The following is a 21,514-nucleotide window of genomic DNA, read 5'->3' as shown; positions in this document are numbered from 1 at the left end:
CAGTTCTTTCCCATGGGAAGGTAAGCAGAAAGCCTTGCCCAGTATTTTGTGGATAGAGGGGAGGTGAGCCCCATGAAACCATTGCCAGCCAGTCTTGTCCAGGCAATATTCCTTTGTGAACAATCACTGGATATAAGGAAATTTGGAGGTGAAATTCCTATTCTGGCCATGGGTGCCTGTAGCAGAAGGACAGTTCTTTTCCATAGGAAGGAAAGTACAGAGCCCCAGTGTTTCAGCAGCAGATGAGGAGAGACCCTCAACATGCCAAGGTCAGCTGGACCGGTCAGGCAGTATATGGGAGGCCAAACCATCCAAACCTGTTCTGTGATCCCTTGGTTTTATGGGGCCCCATAGTGTCACAATGATGCTCTTGATTACAAGAAGACCTGCAGTGTCACAATGGACTCTTGGTTCAATGGGGTATCACAGTGTCACAGTGCCCGCAAGTTTCATAAGGCCCTGCAGTGTCACAATGGTCCCAAAATTTCCATGAGGCCTTGCAGTGTCACAATGGTCTCTGTGGTTCCACAGGCCCTACAATGTCACGTAGGCTCCTCTGTTCCATGAGCCCTGCAATGTCACAATGGACCTTTGGTTCCATGCATCCCTGCAGTGTCACAATGGTCTGCTTTGGCTCCACAGTGTCCCAGTGGGCCACTGATGACTGGAGGCCCCTCTATGTCACCCTGGAGCTTTGGTTCCATGCATCCCTGCAGTGTCACAAAGGTCTCTTGGTTTCACAAGGCCCCACAGTATCACAATGGTCCTCTTGGTTCTGTAGGGACCCCCAGGGTCACAATGGTCTCACTGGTGCCATGAGGCCTCACGATGTCACAATGCCTTGTTTATTTCATGGGGCCTCATAGTGTCACAATGGTCTCCATGATCCCTCAGAGTCACAATGGTCTCCTCGGTGCCATGGCGCCCTACAGTGTCGCAATAGTCCCTTGGTCTCACAGGGCCCCACAGTGTCACAATGGTCCCTTGGTTCCATGGCCCTCTGCTGCCGCATTCCCCCCTCCCCTTCTCAGGCTGCCCTGTCAGCTGAGAAATGCTCCTTGGGCCTCGGCCTTGGTCAACAGCCCCTGGGCTCAGCTCCTCTGCAGCTCATCACAAACACTGTCTGCTCCAGGCACTGCTGCTGCCCAACCAGCTTCTGCTTTCTTGAGGAGTTGCCCTGGGAACTGTTTTTGCTCCCTCAGTGGCACAACATCCCTGTTCTGCCAAAGAAAGCTGTTGGTGCCAAGTGCGGCCAGGATGAGCCACTGCTGGGGCTGAAGCCCCTCCTTGGGGCCCTACAAACCGTGCTCCAAACGGCGCCCCTTGGAGCTCTCCTGGGGCAGCGACTCCCTCTGAGTGGGGCCTCTCCCAACCAGGAACTCTCCTGTTTGCTGCACTCGGGGATCCTGAAAAACGACGGAGCCTGGGCTGATCCTCCCCACTCCTCCAGCCTCAACCCTTGGCCTGCTGGGGAGATGCCAAAGGATCCACAGTGAGCATTCCCTGCCCTCAGGGGAATTTCTCTCAGGTGCTTTGCACTGAGTCCTTGTGTCTGTGTGCACACAGGAGTGCCTGTGCAGGGGAAATGTGGCAGAAATGCTGCTCTCTCAGGGGTTGGAGTGCCTTGGACAGCTGAGTCCGTCAGATATCCAGATATCAGTAAGTGGGGTTAAATCGGGAGGTCTAAGCTAAATTAAATGCTGTAAGAGTTGTTCTTTTGCTAAGTTGTTTTTTTAATATAAGTTACAAGCTACATTGAATATTGTTAAGTATTATTCCTCTGTTAAATTGCGAAGTCATAGGTTTTAAGTTAGGTTAAATCCTGTTAAGTGCTGTTCTTTTGCTAAATTGTGAAATTTACAACATCAGTTAAGGTTAAGGTGAAAGTTAAGTCCTGTTAACTTTGAGTTCTGTTAAGCTTTAGGCCATATTCCTTTTATCCTTGCCCTCACTGTCCTTTTGTCACACAAACACACAGGGACCCTTCTCTGTTCATTTCTGTTATGACTGCCTGGATTTTTTTTTGTTTTTTTGTTGCTTTGTTTCCTTGGTGTGCCTGAAGTGTCTAGTCAGGACCAGAGTGATCCAACTCTGGGATCTTACCCTGGAATGTCATGCAGATGAATGTGATGTCACAAAACCATCCTGTGATGTCACTGTCTGTTCTGCGATGTCACAGCCTGCTCTATCATGTTACACAGACAATTGGTGATGTTACAACTCAGTCTCTGATGTCACAGAGACATCCTCCATGATGGCAGGATCTGCTCAATGGCCACACACTTTACCCTATGATGTCAAACACAGCTCTGTGACATCACAACCCCTCTCAGTGATGCCAAAACACCCTCTCTGTGATGTCACAATGAAATTATAATATCACAGCACACACTTTGATCTGACAGCCTGCTTTAAAATGTCGTACAGCCATGCCATGATGTCAAAGCCTGCTCTGTGTTGTCACAGACTCCCCTCTATGACACCGTAGCTGCTCAAAGACCTCACACAACAAACTCTGTGATGTCACAGCCCAATCTGTGACTTTACACAGCCCACTCTGTGCTGTCACACAGCCCCTCTCTGACATCCCAGCTGCTCTGTGCCTCTATGACACAGCCCCCTCTGGGATATCCCCCAGCCCCTGCCAGTGCTGAGCCCCTGTGAGCTCTGTCTGTACCTGCTGGTGTCCCTGAGGGGCCCTGGCAGTGCCCCAGCCCTGCTGGGCTGTGCACAGGAGCTGCTGCTGCCCAGCTCAGCAGCACAGACACAGCAAAAGGACTTTAATGAGCCTCTGAGGCTTTGGTGCCCTTTGCATCAGACCCATCCCCCAGAATGTGCTCAAAGGCTTCTCAAGAACTTAAAGTGAGATTCAAATACTGAAATTTCTTGTACTTTAAATAGATCCCTGTGAGGGACAGGACTGAGAAAGTGTCCCCAGGTACCAGCTAGAGCAGAATCCTGGAGGCAGTGATAGCAGGTGGGGACAAGCAAGGCAAAGGTATCTCTGGTGCTGAGCACACCAGGATGTGTTTGAGGAATGCAAAGGGCCAAGGCCTGAGCCCCAGCCCCTGGCCAGGCAGATCCTGTCCCTTCCTCCTTGCTCAGGGCTCTTCCTGGGATGGGCACTAGCATGTGGGGCTGTGCAATGGCAAGGGCAGGAGCATGGGGTGGCCCCTGCCAGGCTGCTGAGCAGGGACAAGGAGGCAATGAGGCCACAAGCCTGCAAGGGTCACTTGTCCCCGCTTGGCCTCAGGCCCAGGCCCAGCAGCCACAGCCAAAGTGCTGCCCACGTTGGCTCTGGCAGGGCTGTCTTGCAGCTGCTGCCCATCCCTGTGCCCTGTGCAGCTCAGGCTGTGCTACGGTGTCCCTGCCCTGCTCCTCTGTCCCTGCAGGCTGTCGGCATCCCCTGGCTGCGCCACCTGACTGGTCCCTTCCTTTGCTGACAGCTCTGCCTCCTGCCTGCCTCTGCCTGCCCACACAAAGCCTTGGGCTGCTCCAGGCTCCTTCTGGGGGACGTGCTGCGCCACAGCCCTGCCTTGGCAGGGAAATTCCTTTCTCCTGGTGTCCACCCTGAGCCTCCCAATCTGCCATTGGTGCCATCGTTTCCTTCTCATGCTTATATCCTCTATGAAGAAAAGCTCCAGCCTCTCTGAAACCTCCCTTCTATCCCTCCCCGACTATTCCTGTTCTGTCCTCAGTCTCCACACCACTGAGCCCAGAGCCATCAGACTCCACCTGCTGGTTATGTAGTAAGGCCTCCAAACCCTATCCTGGGAGATTTTTGGGTCCTCTCCAAGGTCTGTGAAATAGAAAAATAGTGGTCAAAGATATTTTCTCCCAAATCTTGCAGTGAAAAAAAAGGGTCAATATCTGTGGCTCATGGGATCCCAGAACCACAGAATTGGCTGAGCTGGGAGGGACCCATCAGGACCCTCCAGTCCAACTGCTGGCCCTGCACAGGACACCCCAACAATGCCAGCCTGGGCCTGGCAGCACTGTCCAAACGCTGCTGGAGCTCAGAAAGCCCTGGAGCTGGGACCCTTCCCTGGTTAGCCTGGGCAGGGCCCCAGCAGCCTCTGGGCAAAAACCCTTTCCTGACATCCAACCTGAGCCTGCCCCGACTCAGCAGCAGCCGTTCCCTCCACTCCTGTCCCTGGGCACCAGAGGGAAGAGGTTCCCACAGCCCCAGCCAGGGACCTGCTCCCAAGGCTGTTGCCATGGCCACCAGGGCTGGGACCAGCTGGGATGCTCGGTTTCCACAGGCCGGGGTTCAGGAATGGGATTCCCCAATTTCCTGCTCCCGCTAAAACCGCACTGCTGTTGGAAAGCACAAAAGGCAAAGATCCCGGGCTGGGATAAGAACAATTTATTTGGAACAGCAACTGGATAAGGAAGAAAGGAACAGAAACAATATTGATAACAGAAGGGATAATTAAAACTCTTTACAGGGAAAACTACAACACAGCTGCCTGGCTTTTCCCAGCAACATATTTCCCCCACCTGGAAAGGACACCCTTCTCAACAGGGAGAGAGTTCCTTTCCTGCTCCTGAAAATTACCTGAGGTGGGAGTGAATGTAATGACAAGGCCATGGCCAGACCCTCATGTTCTTCAGTTCCACACCATGTCATTGACAGAGGAAGGAATAGGGACAGGGATCTTCCCAGCATGGATCACAGGGAACATGGATCACCCAGGCTCTTCCCAACATGGTTTTCTCATGGGGGATGAAGCTGGAGCAGTGCACGAAGCTCCTCCTGCAGTTGGGGCATTTCCGTCTTCCCTTACTGGTGCCTCCGTTGGTGTCTGGTCAAGTCAGAGCTGCTGGTGAACCTCTTCCCACACTGGTAGGGCCTCTCCCCAGTGTGGATGCGTAGGTGGGTGACAAGGTGGCAGTTTTGCTTGAAGCCCTTCGCGCAGTCAGGGCAGTGGAAGGGCCTCTCATCGGTGTGAATCTGCTCATGCAGGAAGAGATTTGGGCTCCTTGGAACCTCTTCCCACAAGTGGGACACTTGTAGGGCCCTCCTGGTGAGGATGCGCCAGTGCCTGATTAGGTTGGAGTTGTGCTTGAAGCCCTTCCCACACTCAGGGCAGAGGAAAGGCTTCTCCTCTGTGTGAATCTGCTGGTGCTGGAGGAGACTGGAGCTGGTCTGAAACCTCTTCTGACACTGGGGACACTCGTAGGGCCTCTCCCCAGTGTGGGTGCGTCGGTGCCTGATGAGGGCAGATGTGTAGCTGAAGCCCTTCCCACATTCCCCACACTCATAGGCCCATTCCCCGGTGTGGATCAACTGGTGGCTGATCAGGGTGCTGCTCTGCCTGAAGCCCTTCCCACACTCCAAGCACTTACAGCGCTTCTCCCCATCATGAAGCTGCACATGAGCCACCAGCTCTGAGCCCTGGCTTGAGCTCTGTCCACCTTCCTGGCACAGGGTGGGTCTTTCCTCCTCCTCAGAGCACACTGGGCTGGGTTTGAAGCCCCTCTTCCTGTGGAATCTCTGGGGATTTTCCTCCCCGTTGGATTCCTGTGCCCTGGAGTCACTCATAACAGCCTCTTCCACAAGGATCTGCTGTGGGGATTCGTCCTCCCTGGTCTCCATCCTCATCTCCCCCTCTGGGGAAGGAAGGACAAGGAGAGGATGAGATTTGCCTCTGTGCCAGAGGGAAGAGGAAGGACATCCCCCCAGTGCATCCCCGATAGGATGGGGTTGGCAGCGATGTTGTCCTGCAGCTGGGGGCCATGCTGGGCTGGGAGGTGGAGCAGGAGAGAGGGGGAAAGGGGCAGTGACTTCCTCATTACTTGCCTGGGTATCCTGGGGCATCTTCTTCCTCGCAGCCTCCTCTTCCATCTGGTGAAGGTTTGGGGATGGGAAATCCTGTTCTGGGATGACAACAAGGGATGAGCACACTAAATTCTGTACTGGTTTGAAGGCAAACCTGGGGAGGGTCTAAACCAGAATTGCAATTCAATAACAAAATGAAGATCAAGGCAATGATACAGAAACACTTCCTTCACCTGACAGAGTCAGGATATAACCTGACACCCTGCTGGTCAGGGTGGTGGCAGCAGTCCCATTAAATGGTGGCTGCAGTCCTGTAGAAATGATGAACGTGATTCTGAAAAAGCAGTGATCCTGTAGAAGGGTCTGGTCTTCCTCTGAAGGTCCAGTAGTAGTTCTAGAGCTCTTGTCCTTTGGGAATCCAGTAGGCAAGCTGCTCCTGGTGTTGCCAGCCTCAGCAATATCCTCCTATATCCAGGTAGGAATGCTTGGTTCCTCCCCCTGGGCAGAGCATCCCACAATAGGATGATGGAATTTTATGAGTTCTGCAGAGACACTCAATGACCCATGCACAGAAGATATCTCCCCTGGAGAGCGTTATCAGGGGTGAGTCATGGAAGAGATAAAGAACACTGCCCCACCTGTTTATAGCAGTTGATGAAGGTGGGGATTGAAAACATGCATTTGGTTACATCTTACATTGCAACCTGAAAACAGTGGGGTAATCCCTGCTCAGGGGGTGAACACCACCCCCCTTATCCAAACTGGTTCAGGTGTAAAACTCCCACCCCGGGAAAGCCACACACACAGGGGACAATGTCACACTTGCCCTGCCCCAGAGGAGGTCTCTGTCCCTGTCACTCCCTTCTCCTGTCCCCTTTTCTGTTTCACAGACAAGGGGGCTTTGCCAAATGTAAGAATAATTTGTCTCTTTGTCTCTGTCACCTTTGTGAACGGAGCTTTACCTTCGTTTTCATAATCTGAATTTGGCCGAATTTCTACATTTCTTTTAACAGAATGTGCCAGCAGCTGAGGTGGAGCTGTGCAGGATACTAATCAAACTTGGAATTACCACAAAATTTCTTTTTTTGTCAGTTTATTAAAGTTTGAGGGTTTTTTGCATTTCCATCACAAGTGTCTTGTTCAAAGAGCAAATTCAAGGCATTCTATGTAGGGTTAAGTTTTATTTCTGACCAGAAACTACTTTACTTTGTCCAGTGCCCAGAGGATGCTCAAGGGGTCTCTGTGCCTCTCGCCCTGGAGGATGCTTGGGAGGGGCTGGAGGGAGTTGTCCCTGTCCCTGTCACCCCAGGCCATTCCCCAGGCGGGTCTCCATCATTCTCACCCCAGGGAATGCCTTGGGGGTCTCCCTCCCTCTCACCCCTGTGCCAGGGGGTGCTCAGGGCAGTCTCTTTACCTCTCAGCCCAGGGGATGCTCGGGGGTCTCTGTCCCCTCACCCTGGGGGATGTTCAGGGGGTCTCCATCCCTCTGGCCTCAGGCAATGCCTGTGCAGTGCTGGGGACCAGGGGTTCTGTGTCCCTCTCATGCTGAGGGTGCTCGGGGCTGGGGGGGCTCTCCGACCTTCTCACACCTGGGGAGGCGGTGGGGGGGGGGTCTCTGTCCCTCTCAGCCCTGGTGTGACCCCACCCAAACATCATCGGGCTCAGAGGGACAGAGACACCCCCAAACCCCCAGAAGGGCTGAACCTGGGATTTGGTTTGGGGCTGAGGATTTAGGAAGGGGCTGGGATTGGGGCTGGGGTTGGAACTGGGACTGAGATTCAGATTAGAGCTGGGATTGGGGTTAAGGCTAGACATGGGGTTGTCTTTTAGGCTGGGGTTGGGATTGGGTCTGGGGCTAGACGAGTCTGGTGCTGGCATGAGAATAAATGCAGAACTGTGAGTGTGTCTAAACATGAAGTGAGATTGAGACCAGGATCAGGGTCAGGTTTGGGACTGAGCTCACCCAGAGCGGGACAGGGGGGATGTTACTGTAGGATGGTTTGGGGAAAAACAAGGTGTGAATGCCTTCAGTTGGGGATTCCTCCCACCCACATCCATCCCCAGAAGTCACATAAAAACCTCCAAAAATCAAGAGTGTATAAAAAAAAAGCCACCAGGAGTTTCCCATTTCCAATCTCATCCCTCTTGGGTTATGGTGGCCCCCATCTAAGGGCTGCTGGAGATCCCATGGGTCCTGGGGATCCCCCCTCTCCAGGATCCTGATTAGGGACTCTGGGGGGTTTTGGGGTCCCAAGGTTCCCCTCTCCAGCCTCCCTTCAATCCAGGCTCTGGGGGTTCCCCCTTCTTTCCCCCACTCTGTCCTGGTTTAGGGCAAATTTGGTTGAAAACCTCCAAAAGGAGTATCCTCTAGAATGCAGATTCAGCAGCCCCACCCTCAGCCAGTTCGGGAAAATATTTCCTAGGAGAAAAATGGAAAAAAAACTTTATTTAACAGGTAAAGCATTTACCAGCACAAAAATTGAACAATATTAAGCAATAAGACCTCCTACTGCTCCAAAATAATTGACAAAGTCCCTGATTAGGCTGTAGCTCGGCTCACTCAGTGTCTTATCAGTCTCTTATCAGTCCCTCCAGCACTGGAACTGATGCAGCCCAGGCTCAGCCAGGTGGGCCACAGGTGCGAGCTGCTGGTCATGTTCTGGGTGTTCAGTCCAGAGCAAGTTTAAACAGCTCCAAAGAGAAAGAAAAACCACAGTCCAGGGAACTTCTCTGCCTCAGAGAACTAAAAACTAACTAAAAGCCAAGGAGAGCTCTGTCCCGCCCTCTGTCCATCCAGGAGCTGAAATGTGAAGGAGTGAGTGCAGTATCTCAAAACAAACTGCAGCTTCTTCCTCCTCCCCTTCACTCTCAGAATCAGCCTTAAAGGTGCAGAACTCATTTCTGGGCTAAACAGAATGATGTGGTACGAGCATCATGAAGTCACCCCAGGACACGCCCCTGTCAGGATCAGGGGGTCTTGTCCCTGCCTCATCTCCGGGCTGCCAGGGACTCCCTGCTCCGGTATCACCCCTTCCCCTCTCCCCGCCCCAGGAGTCTGCCGTTCCACAGCCCCAGATCTCACAGGGATCCCCAAAACCAATGTCCCGCCTTGTTGGTAGTGGGCCATCTCCACGTCGACCCCCCAGGACCCTCCTGAGAGGCGATCGCGGCTCCTCTCCCCCCAAAAAAGCTCCTCTTAGGGAGCCCGGAGATACCCAGGGCTCGTGTCCGGGATCTGCCAGCTCTGAACACTCTCCAAAAAATCCTTGCAGAGACCACTGACTGGGGTTATTTGGGAATTTAGCTACTTGACCTGAGCTTCTTGTGGGACTTTTCACAGCCTTGTGTTCCTCACCATGGGGTGAATGAACCTTGTCAGTCTTGCTGGTAACATTTGTTCCCTTTCCTCCAGCGATTTTAACAAACTTTTCAGGGAAGGACAACAAAATGTTTTCTTTACACTGGCCACCTACCACAGCCATTTTCCTCATCAGTTTTCCCATAAGTTGCTCAGAGGAAGCTGTGTCCAAGTTTCCAAGAGTTCTGCCAGAAAGCGCCACAACCTCCTCAGAGGAGGGAACCGTGCTGTGGTCAAAGGCACTTGGGGTCAGACAACAGTACCTAAACTCACTGTGCCAAAATAATGTCACAATCTGGTTAAGAAAATTGCTGGAGATATGCCTTTGCCCCAGGTAAAGTGCTAATGATACCAAATCTAAGCTGGATTTTATTGAACAGTAAATGTGAGGTAGAGAGAAAGATGGAAAGAAAGAGAAAAGGGGGGGGGTAGCAAGGGACTGACAAGGGACAGAGACCTCCCCTGGGGCAGGGCAAGTGTGACATTGTCCTCTGTGTGTGTGGCTTTCCCGGGGTGGGAGTTTTACACCTGAACCAGTTTGGATAAGGGGGGTGGTGTTCACCCCCTGAGCAGGGATTACCCCACTGTTTTCAGGTTGCAATGTAAGATGTAACCAAATGCATGTTTTCAATCCCCACCTTCATCAACTGCTATAAACAGGTGGGGCAGTGTTCTTTATCTCTTCCATGACTCACCCCTGATAACGCTCTCCAGGGGAGATATCTTCTGTGCATGGGTCATTGAGTGTCTCTGCAGAACTCATAAAATTCCATCATCCTATTGTGGGATGCTCTGCCCAGGGGGAGGAACCAAGCATTCCTACCTGGATATAGGAGGATATTGCTGAGGCTGGCAACACCAGGAGCAGCTTGCCTACTGGATTCCCAAAGGACAAGAGCTCTAGAACTACTACTGGACCTTCAGAGGAAGACCAGACCCTTCTACAGGATCACTGCTTTTTCAGAATCACGTTCATCATTTCTACAGGACTGCAGCCACCATTTAATGGGACTGCTGCCACCACCCTGACCAGCAGGGTGTCAGGTTATATCCTGACTCTGTCAGGTGAAGGAAGTGTTTCTGTATCATTGCCTTGATCTTCATTTTGTTATTGAATTGCAATTCTGGTTTAGACCCTCCCCAGGTTTGCCTTCAAACCAGTACAGAATTTAGTGTGCTCATCCCTTGTTGTCATCCCAGAACAGGATTTCCCATCCCCAAACCTTCACCAGATGGAAGAGGAGGCTGCGAGGAAGAAGATGCCCCAGGATACCCAGGCAAGTAATGAGGAAGTCACTGCCCCTTTCCCCCTCTCTCCTGCTCCACCTCCCAGCCCAGCATGGCCCCCAGCTGCAGGACAACATCACTGCCAACCCCATCCTATCGGGGATGCACTGGGGGGATGTCCTTCCTCTTCCCTCTGGCACAGAGGCAAATCTCATCCTCTCCTTGTCCTTCCTTCCCCAGAGGGGGAGATGAGGATGGAGACCAGGGAGGACGAATCCCCACAGCAGATCCTTGTGGAAGAGGCTGTTATGAGTGACTCCAGGGCACAGGAATCCAACGGGGAGGAAAATCCCCAGAGATTCCACAGGAAGAGGGGCTTCAAACCCAGCCCAGTGTGCTCTGAGGAGGAGGAAAGACCCACCCTGTGCCAGGAAGGTGGACAGAGCTCAAGCCAGGGCTCAGAGCTGGTGGCTCATGTGCAGCTTCATGATGGGGAGAAGCGCTGTAAGTGCTTGGAGTGTGGGAAGGGCTTCAGGCAGAGCAGCACCCTGATCAGCCACCAGTTGATCCACACCGGGGAATGGGCCTATGAGTGTGGGGAATGTGGGAAGGGCTTCAGCTACACATCTGCCCTCATCAGGCACCGATGCACCCACACTGGGGAGAGGCCCTACGAGTGTCCCCAGTGTCAGAAGAGGTTTCAGACCAGCTCCAGTCTCCTCCAGCACCAGCAGATTCACACAGAGGAGAAGCCTTTCCTCTGCCCTGAGTGTGGGAAGGGCTTCAAGCACAACTCCAACCTAATCAGGCACTGGCGCATCCTCACCAGGAGGGCCCTACAAGTGTCCCACTTGTGGGAAGAGGTTCCAAGGAGCCCAAATCTCTTCCTGCATGAGCAGATTCACACCGATGAGAGGCCCTTCCACTGCCCTGACTGCGCGAAGGGCTTCAAGCAAAACTGCCACCTTGTCACCCACCTACGCATCCACACTGGGGAGAGGCCCTACCAGTGTGGGAAGAGGTTCACCAGCAGCTCTGACTTGACCAGACACCAACGGAGGCACCAGTAAGGGAAGACGGAAATGCCCCAACTGCAGGAGGAGCTTCGTGCACTGCTCCAGCTTCATCCCCCATGAGAAAACCATGTTGGGAAGAGCCTGGGTGATCCATGTTCCCTGTGATCCATGCTGGGAAGATCCCTGTCCCTATTCCTTCCTCTGTCAATGACATGGTGTGGAACTGAAGAACATGAGGGTCTGGCCATGGCCTTGTCATTACATTCACTCCCACCTCAGGTAATTTTCAGGAGCAGGAAAGGAACTCTCTCCCTGTTGAGAAGGGTGTCCTTTCCAGGTGGGGGAAATATGTTGCTGGGAAAAGCCAGGCAGCTGTGTTGTAGTTTTCCCTGTAAAGAGTTTTAATTATCCCTTCTGTTATCAATATTGTTTCTGTTCCTTTCTTCCTTATCCAGTTGCTGTTCCAAATAAATTGTTCTTATCCCAGCCCGAGATCTTTGCCTTTTGTGCTTTCCAACAGCAGTGCGGTTTTAGCGGGAGCAGGAAATTGGGGAATCCCATTCCTGAACCCCGGCCTGTGGAAACCGAGCATCCCAGCTGGTCCCAGCCCTGGTGGCCATGGCAACAGCCTTGGGAGCAGGTCCCTGGCTGGGGCTGTGGGAACCTCTTCCCTCTGGTGCCCAGGGACAGGAGTGGAGGGAACGGCTGCTGCTGAGTCGGGGCAGGCTCAGGTTGGATGTCAGGAAAGGGTTTTTGCCCAGAGGCTGCTGGGGCCCTGCCCAGGCTAACCAGGGAAGGGTCCCAGCTCCAGGGCTTTCTGAGCTCCAGCAGCGTTTGGACAGTGCTGCCAGGCCCAGGCTGGCATTGTTGGGGTGTCCTGTGCAGGGCCAGCAGTTGGACTGGAGGGTCCTGATGGGTCCCTCCCAGCTCAGCCAATTCTGTGGTTCTGGGATCCCATGAGCCTGGGGATGGGACTGCCAATGGTTGCCACGGCAACGGGCTCAGGCTGCAGGCCTGAGCTGGTATCCATGGCAACCACTCCTGGCATGGGGTCTCCATGGAGCTGCCGAGGGACTGAGCATGGCAACAGGGGTCTGGTGATGGTTGCCATGGAAACTGACTATGGCAACAGTGGGTTGGTGATGGTTGCCTGCTAAGGATCAGATTTGTCACAGGCCCTCAGAGGGGTTTCATTGGGCCTTTGCAAGAGTCTCCAGGCTGTTCCAGAGCTGGAATGTCACAGGCAGAGACAGGGGCTACATGGAGCCCTCCCAGAGGTTTCTGGGGATGGCAAAGAACTGTGAGGTCAGAGGCAGTCACAGCCATTCCATGGTGACATCCCAGGGGACCTTGGGCTGCAAAGGCACTGATCTGTCATAGGCATCACGGGGGCTCCACGGTGACATCCCAGGAGTCCCCAGGCGGCCAAAAAACTGGGATATCCCAGACACTCACAGGGGTTCGTGTCATGGGCTCCACTATGCCGGGAGCTTTCGGCAAAAGCTTGATTTCTTTATTGGAGAAACTCCTGCTGAGACATGTGGTGGAGAAATTACACCCAACAGCCACCATGGATCTTCAAACCTCTGCAGGGCCCCTCGACTTCTAAAATTCTTTCCAAGGGAGGAGACTGGGAGCAGCTGGATCTAATCCCAGACTCAGAATTTGTCAAAGGTGTAAAAGATTGGACAGGTGGAATTGAACTTTAATGAAATTTGTCCCACAGAATTAATGATGGAATACCAGATAAATTTATATAAATACAGCTCTGATTGATTCTGATTTGATCAGACAGAATGATCTTAACCAGAGTTATTTACTCCACAGTTCAGGAGCTATAACAATTATTAGAATATCGTTCTCTAGGCAGCAATTTTGAAATCAACAGGGCCTTGCTGGAGTTGTTGGAGACGATCACAGGCAGGGCCTCCTGCTCCAGCAGGAACTGCCTTTCCTGTGCCATGAGCAGGGCAGGTCCCACTGCAGGAGAAGCCCCAGGCCAGCCCCAGCACAGGGAAGGGCTTGGGCACAAAGGGCAGAGTGCCGTGCTGGGAGCTGTGCCAGGGAGAGCCTGAGGCACCAAAGGCACCTTGGCAGCAGCAGCTGCTTGCAGGCCGTGGCCAGAAGCTTCCTTTGGCAGCCTGGCCTGGTGGCCACTGCGGGGGATGGGGTTGATATAAGCCCAATTGTGTCAGGAACCCACGTCTTAAAAAAGGAACCCACTAGGCCATGGGAAAATATCCAAATATGGATAACATTGTAACCAGACCAGTGAAGAGATTTTTGCTTTTATTTCCAGCACATCAGTCTCAAAATACAAAATGGAGACATGACAGCTCACTGATCCACACCAAAAAAAATGTCTCCTCCAGCAGGGCTGGTACAGAAATACATAAAATCATCTCAGTCTAGTTTCAGCCAATCAGACACAGAAAACACATATTGACAAGCATTCTATCCAATCTTATAAAACATACGTAATCGTAGCTAAAACAAATACTAGTTCATAAGAGACAAAGAACAGAGTTCTATTCATGCTAACCTTCTAAAGATATACATTAAGTAACTTTGTTGCCATCCTAAAGCCAATTCTACAAAGGCCTATTGTATTTTGTCACGTCTACTGCTTGGGAAACTTTTCTGCTTGCATGGGAAACTTTTCTGCTTGCTAACAAAACTTCAGTCTGAGGCCTATATTTTTTAACCATTTCCTAAAAACCCTCTAACCTTATGGATTCCAACAGCTACCACTTAAGAACTGCTGCCTCAGGGCTCATTCCTGGCTGGATTCTTAAAAGCCACTTGTGCTCCAGAAGCCTGACTGGGAAGCCATTGGCCCCAGCACCTTGGGGACAAGATATTAATGACAAAACTCTTCATGCCAACAGAGCCAAGGCAGGGGCAGAGGAAAGGGGAGAGCCAGGCCCAGGGGACAGGGCTGCCATGGTAATGGCTGTGAGGTCACTGCCCCTGCAGCAGCCTGGCTGTCCTCAGCGGACATTCTGGCCAGAAGCACTGTGAGGGCACCTAGCACATCAGAGAACTCACAAAACAGGAATTCTGTCACTGGGGATGAGAGGTTTTCACTGGGTCAGGTTGCAGAAAGCTCCTGCTCTTGGAAAATTCCTGGGATGGGGAATCCAATTCTCTGGAAAAAGACCTGCAGTTTCATGCCACTTTCATAATCGTAAAATATTTCCTCATTTTAACAAATGTAAATCCACCCTCATTCAGTTTAGAGATATTGACCCTTTTCTGTCATGGCAAGATTTGGGAGAAAATATCTTTGATCACTATTTTTCTATTTTACAGACCTTTTTTTTTTTTCCCAAAAATCTCCCAAGATGGGGTTTGGAGGCCTCATCCCATAACCAGCAGGTAGAGACTGGAAACTGTGGGCTCAGTGGTGTGGAGACTGAGGACAGAACAGGAATAGTCTGGGAGGGATGGATGGGTGGTTTCAGAGAGGCTGGAGCTTTTCTTCATAGGGGATATAAGCATGAGAAGGAAACAATGGAAGCAAGGGAAGGTGAGGAGGTCCAGACTGGACATGAGGAGAAAGGAATTTCCTTGCCAGGGCAGGGCTGTGGTGCAGCACGTCCAGAAGGAGCCTGGAGCAGCCCAAGGCTTTGTGTGGGCAGGCAGAGGCAGGCAGGAGGCAGAGCTGTAGGAAAGGATGGGCCCAGCAAGGTGGGGAAGCCGGGGGATGCCGACAGCCTGCAGGGATAGAGGCACAGGTTTGCTCAGCATCAGAGTCACCTTTCCCTTGCTTGTCCCCACCTGTCATCACTACCTCCAGTGTTCTACTCTACCTGGAACCTGGGGACACTTTTTCAGTCTTGTGCCTCACAGGGATCTACTGAAAGTATAAAAAACTTTAGTGTTTCCACCTTATATTGAGTTCTTGAGGAATTTTTTGAGCACACTCAGAGGGACTGAGTCTTACGCAAAGAGCACCAAAGCCCCAGAGGCTCAATAAAGTCCCTGTGCTGTGTCTGTGCTGCTGAGCTGGGCCGGGCTCCTGGCCCAGAGGCAGCTCCTGGCAAGGGCAGCACTGCAGAGAGACAGCTCTGGCCAGGAGCAGCTCCTGTGCACAGCCCAGCAGGGCTGGGGCACTGCCAGGGCCCCTCAGGGACACCAGCAGGGCACAGACAGAGCTCACAGGGGCTCAGCACTGGCAGGGGCTGTGGGATGTCCCAGAGGGGGCTGTGTCACAGCGGCGCCTCTGTGGCTGTGTCATGGAGGCACACAGCAGCTGGGATGTCAGCAAGGGGCTGTGTGACAGCACAGAATGGGCTGTGTGAGGTCACAGATTGGGCTATGACATCACAGAGTTTGTTGTGTGAGGTCACTGAGGAGCTACACCATCATACAACGGTGTGACATCATGGGGGCAGTTTGACATCACAGGGGCAGTGTGACATAACAGGGGCTGTGTGACACCACAGGGTCAGTGTGACATCACAGGGGCTGTGTGAGGTCACTGGGGAGGTCACTCTGCCCCGGCACCCCTCAGAGCTGCCCCCAGAGCAGTCCAACCCTGCTCGTGCACAGCCCCCGCCCCCGGTGCCACAGCCTCCCCCAGAGGATGTTCCACGAGATTGACCCCAGGGTCGACACAGGGACAGGGGGCCGGGGCCCTGGGGGTGGCACAGGGGGACAGGGGCCCCCCTGGCAGCGTCCCTGTGTCCCCCAGGGCCAGAGTCTGGGCCAGGGCTCCTTCACCCTGTTACCAATGAGGGCTTGAGAGCACTGAAAAAATCCGCAGCAAGGGACAAGCAAAAAACGGATTAAATATTAAGGGACAACAGCACAAAGTTCCTTGCCAAGAGTCACTCTTCTCCTGACTGGACACTTCAGGCACACCAGGGAAACAAAGCAAGAACAAAACCAAACCAAATCCAGGCAATCAAACCAGAAATGAACTGAGAACTGTCCCTGTGTGTGTGTGTATGTGTGTGTGTGTGTGTGACACAAGGACAGTGAGGGCAAGGATAAAAGGAATATAGCCTAAAAGCTTAACAGACCTCAAACTTAATAGGACTTAACTTATACCTTAGCCTTAACTGATACCTTAAAAGAACAGCACTTAACACTATTTGACCTAATTTATAACCCATGGCTTACTAATTTGTCCAAGGAATAACATCTAACTCTATTTAACTTACCTTATAACTTATATTAAGCATAAAAACTTCACAAAAGGACAACTCTTAGAAACATTTAAATTAGCTTAGACTTTGTGATTTAACCTCACCTACAAGCCTGACTGACTCACCCATCCAAGGCACTCCAACCCCTGAGAGAGCAGCATTTCTGCCACATTTCCCCAGCACAGGCGCTCCTGTGTGCACACAGACACAGAGTCAGTGCAAGGCACCTGTGAGAAATTCCCCTGAGGGCAGGCAATGCTCCCTGTGGATCCTTTGCCATCTCCCCAGTGGGTGAAGGGTTGAGCCTGGAGGAGTGGTGGGATCGGCCCAGGCTCTGTCATTGTTCCGGATCCATGAGTGCAGTAAACGGAAGAGTTCCCGGCTGGGAGAGGCCCCACTCAGAGGGAGTCGCTGGCCCAGGAGAGCTCCAAGGGCTCCTTTTGGAGTGCTGTTTGTAGGGCCCCAAGAGAGGGGCTTCAGTCCCAGCAATGGTTCATCCTGGCTGCATTTGGCATCAACAGCTTTCTTTGGCAATGTGAGAACAGGGTTGTTGTGCCACTGAGGGAACAAAAACAGTTCCCAGGGCTGCTCCTCCAGAAACCAGGAGCTGGTTGGGCAGCAGCAGTGCCTGGAGCAGACAGTGTTTGTGATGAGCTGCAGTGGAGCTGAGCCCAGGGGCTGTTGACCAAGACCGAGGCCCAAGGAGCATTTCTCAGCTGGCAGGGCGGCCTGAGAAGGGGAGGGGGGAATGCAGCAGCACAGGGCCCATGGAACCAAGGGACCATGTGACACTGTGGGGCCCTGTGAGACCAAGGGACCATTGTGACACTGTGGGGCCTTGTGAGACCAAGGGACCATTGTGACACTGTGGGCATTGTGCGACCAAGGGACCATTGTGGCAATGTGAGGCCTCATGGAATCATGGAGAGCACTGTAGCATTTCTGCGCCTCATGGAATCAAGGCGACCATACCGACACTGTGTGGCTCCATGGAATGTAGGGATCATTGTGGCACTGAGAGGCCCCATTATTCCAAGGATCCATTGTGACACCACAGGGCCTCATGGAACTGTGGAGACCATTATGGCACTTTGGGGTGTCATGGGACCAAGGGACTATTTTGGCACTGTGAGACCCCAGGGAGCCAAAGGTCCATTGTGACATTTCAAGGCCTCGTGGAACCAAGAGGCCATTGTGACACTGTGGGACACCATTGCACCAAGGAGACTATTGTGACACAGAGGAGACTCATGGAATCATGGAGACCATTGTGACCCTGGGAGTCCCCACAGAACCAAGAGGACCATTGTGATACTATGGGGCCTGGTGAGACCAAGAGGCCTTTGTGACACTGCAGGGCTGCATAGAACCAAAGGACCATTGTGACATTGCAGAGCCTTGGGTCCTTAGTGGTCCCATGTGACACTGTGGAGCCAAAGGAGACCATCATGACACTGCAAACCTCCAAGGTCCAAAGGTCCATTTTAACATTCAGGGCTCATGGAACAGAGGAATCACATAACATTGTAGGGCCTGGGGAACCACGGAGACCATTGTGACACTGCAAGGCCCCATGGAATCATTAGTACCACTGTGACACTTGGGGCCTTCTGGAACCTTGGGGCCACTGTGACATTGTGGGGCCTCATGGATCCAAGGCTCCATTGTGACACTATGGCGCCCCACAAAACGAAGGGAACGTGAAACAGGTCTGGCTGGTTTGGCCTCCCAGGGGCTGCCTGACAAATCACCTTGGCATGTTAAGGGCCTCTTCTCATCTCGTATTGAAACGATGGGACTCCACGCTTTCCTTCCCAATTGAAAAGAGCTGTCCTCCTCCTCCAGGAACCCGTGGAACTGGGATTTCACCTCCAAATTTCCTTACATCCAGGGATTGTTCCCATAGGAATATTGCCAGGACAAGTCTGGCTGGCAATGGCTTCATGCAGTTCACCTCCCATCTATCCCCAAAACACTGGGGAAAGCTCCATGCTTTCCTTCCCATGGAAAAGAACTGTCCTGCTTCTCCAGGTGCCCATGGCTGAGATTGTGTTTCCACCTCCAAAATTTCCTATATTCAAAGACTGCTCCCAGAAAAATCTGCCATTACTGACAAGTCTGGCTGGCCTTGGTTCAGTGAAGCTCTCACCTGCCTTCTAAACACAGGGGCTCTGGGTTTCCCTTCCTATGGAAAAGAATTTTCCCTCTCATCCAGATGCCCATGGACTGACTTGGAATTTCCACTATAACATTGCCTTACTCTGAGAGACTGGAGGAGATTGTTGGCTGGAAACATTTCATGTTGGGGGGAGGAAGAAGAAGGTCCAGCCTTGCCCTGCCCTGGAACCCCAGCACTGCCCTGCCCCAGAACCCCAATTCCCCCAGAGCTTCCATCCCAGCCCAGCAGTGGCTGCCAGTCTCTGGCACAGCACAGGCAATGCTCCACAGCCACCTCTGCAGCTCCAGCCCAGCTCCTGAGGGACTAAATGAGCCCAAGTCCCACCTGGGGGAAGGGCCCAGGAAGACCAGGGATATTTAGGCTGACCACAAGGCAAGCACACATCTTGACCCTGCCTCCTCTTGGAATTTCTATCTGTTCAGTGCTGGAATCCAGGAGTTGGTATCTGTGTTTGTGCGCTTCTCTGTATCTTTTTTGCTTTCTTTCTTTCTGTCTGTGTCTTCTTCTGTTTCTGTGCTCCTGCAAATTTTGATTAACATTAAATTGAACAGGCTTAGAGTTTGTGAAGCTGAATGGGCCAAGTCAATGCTTTGAGAAGTGTTTTTTGTTGATTGAATGTCTGTTGTAGTTTGAAATAAGAAAAATTTTAAAAAGTAATACAAAACTTTTTGTGTAACTGACAATCTGTTAAACCACTAAGATACTGAACACATCTCTGTGAAACACAAATGTTAAAGATGAAAAAGCCCAGGAACCTCCTCTTTCTTTTCCAGTCAACAAAGAAGCAGCGAGCCCTGGCCCTGGCCCCCATCTCAAGCAAAGCAAAGCAAAGCAAAGCAAAGCAAAGCAGAGCAAAGCAAAGCAAAGCAAAGCAAAGCAAAGCAAACAAAACAAAACAAAACCAAGCAACCCTGCCGTGGGCTGAGCCCCTTCCCTCCTCCCCAGGCTGTCCCCTCCCACCCATTGGCCCCATTCTAACCAAACCAAACCCCAACAACTACCAAACAGGAAAACAAACAAGGCTACAAAACCCCAACCAGAACAAAGCAGCCACAGCTATTAAAATCTTACCATCAGGTCCTCTCCCCCCCAACACAACTCAAACCAAAAACCCCTAAAACCTACAGTCTATAGAAAATAACCCTACAACCAAACAACCTAAAATTAAAGACAAAAAACCCCCCTAATGAACCATAAAACCAATCCTAACACAACCCAACCACAACTTCCACCACAATTTACTGGCAAGTCAGGTGTTAGTCCTTTCAATACTTCAATCCTCCCTCAAGTAAAAGAAGAAAAAAACCCAACAAAATACATGCATATTAAAAAAAAAACAATAAAAAACCATCTAAGTCAGTAATGAAGAAATTAAATCCCAAATATAAAGAAGAAAAAAATACCATAACCTTAAAATTAAAATCCTTTTATAAACTATAAAGAAAAAACTCTTTTCTTTAGTAGTACAAAAAACTATTCAAAAATATTTAATATCAAACAGAAACCTGCATGTTAAAATTAAACAAATGTTAAAATAACTGTAATTTAATAATACATTTAAACAGGGGTAAAAAGAAAAAGTAGTCCAGTATCCCCAAGAAAAGATCTCTATTCCCAGAGATAAAAATAATTTAAAAAGTAAAAAATAAAAACTTTTACACTTAAAGTACTCATCTTTAAAAAAATACCCCATAAGTCAACATGGCCCATCTACAAGCTGTAAAAATGCTTGTAGCAAGAAATACAACTTCACAATAACAGTTCCCCAGACAACTGTTACCCATGTCAGAATTAAGAATCAAAAAAAAAAAAAAATTCTTCCAGTAAAAAAATCTCCATAACATTTACAAGAAAAACTTCTCTCCCAAAATAAACTAAAAAAAAAGACTATTCTAGAAATAGTAAACCAACTAGAAATTTTAAGTTTACTTTGCATTGGCAGTAAAAAGAAAAAGTTATAAAGAAAAAAAAAAAAGTGTTCTAAAGGGTTTATTTTAATTTTTACTACTTTTTTCTTTTTGAATTTACTTTTAATAAAAATTTCTTTTTACCCTTTTAAAATGTTAGGCATAGTTTACCTTTCTCCTAATCCTATCTCACAACAAAATAAATACATAAATAACAAACTGACACTAAAACCAACCACACTCATCAATCCATTAATTAAGAAATCTCAAGATTAGAAAAATCTTAAATTAACAAACCAAAACCATGACGAAGCCATAATAAACCTTATGACAAAGATTCTCTGATTTTTTTTTTTAATTTCCAGAAAAGGCTGTTTAGATTTTGATCTCCTAAGAAACTGTTCTGGTGTTTCTCCAGTGCATCCAATTCAGAGGCCACAAACAGCTGTAATTCCTTTTAAATGTCCCATTGAGAGATTTTTTTGGGGAATGGGGGTCAGGGCTTGTCTGTCCTGCTCGGCACAGTCCAGGCAGGGCTTTCCCAGCCACATTCCACACTCCATTTCTCAGCTGGAGCCACTGGTGCCCCAGGGACGTTCTCCTTGTCTGCCCATTCCCCCACGGTCTCTGGGCAGGGATGGCCTCAGTGGGGGCTGCTGACATCCTCAGCACCTTGGAGGCTGCTGCTGAATTTTCCTGCTGCAGAGGCTTGTTCAGCCTTCAGCCTTCAGTGCAGGAATTCAGTGGTCCAGGGCTCATTAACATTCAGAACACCTTAACAAGCCAAGCCTCTGGGAATAATTTGATTTCAGTTTCAAAGTAATTTGTTCAGTAGATCTCAGTAGTGTATTGAAAGTGAATTAAATGATATTTAAAAAGACAGTGAGATAAC

The sequence above is a fragment of the Melospiza melodia genome, unplaced genomic scaffold (genome assembly GCF_035770615.1).
Source record: "Melospiza melodia melodia isolate bMelMel2 unplaced genomic scaffold, bMelMel2.pri scaffold_32, whole genome shotgun sequence".
In the NCBI taxonomy this organism is placed as follows: domain Eukaryota; kingdom Metazoa; phylum Chordata; class Aves; order Passeriformes; family Passerellidae; genus Melospiza; species Melospiza melodia.
Note: the sequence above shows the minus strand (reverse complement) of the source record.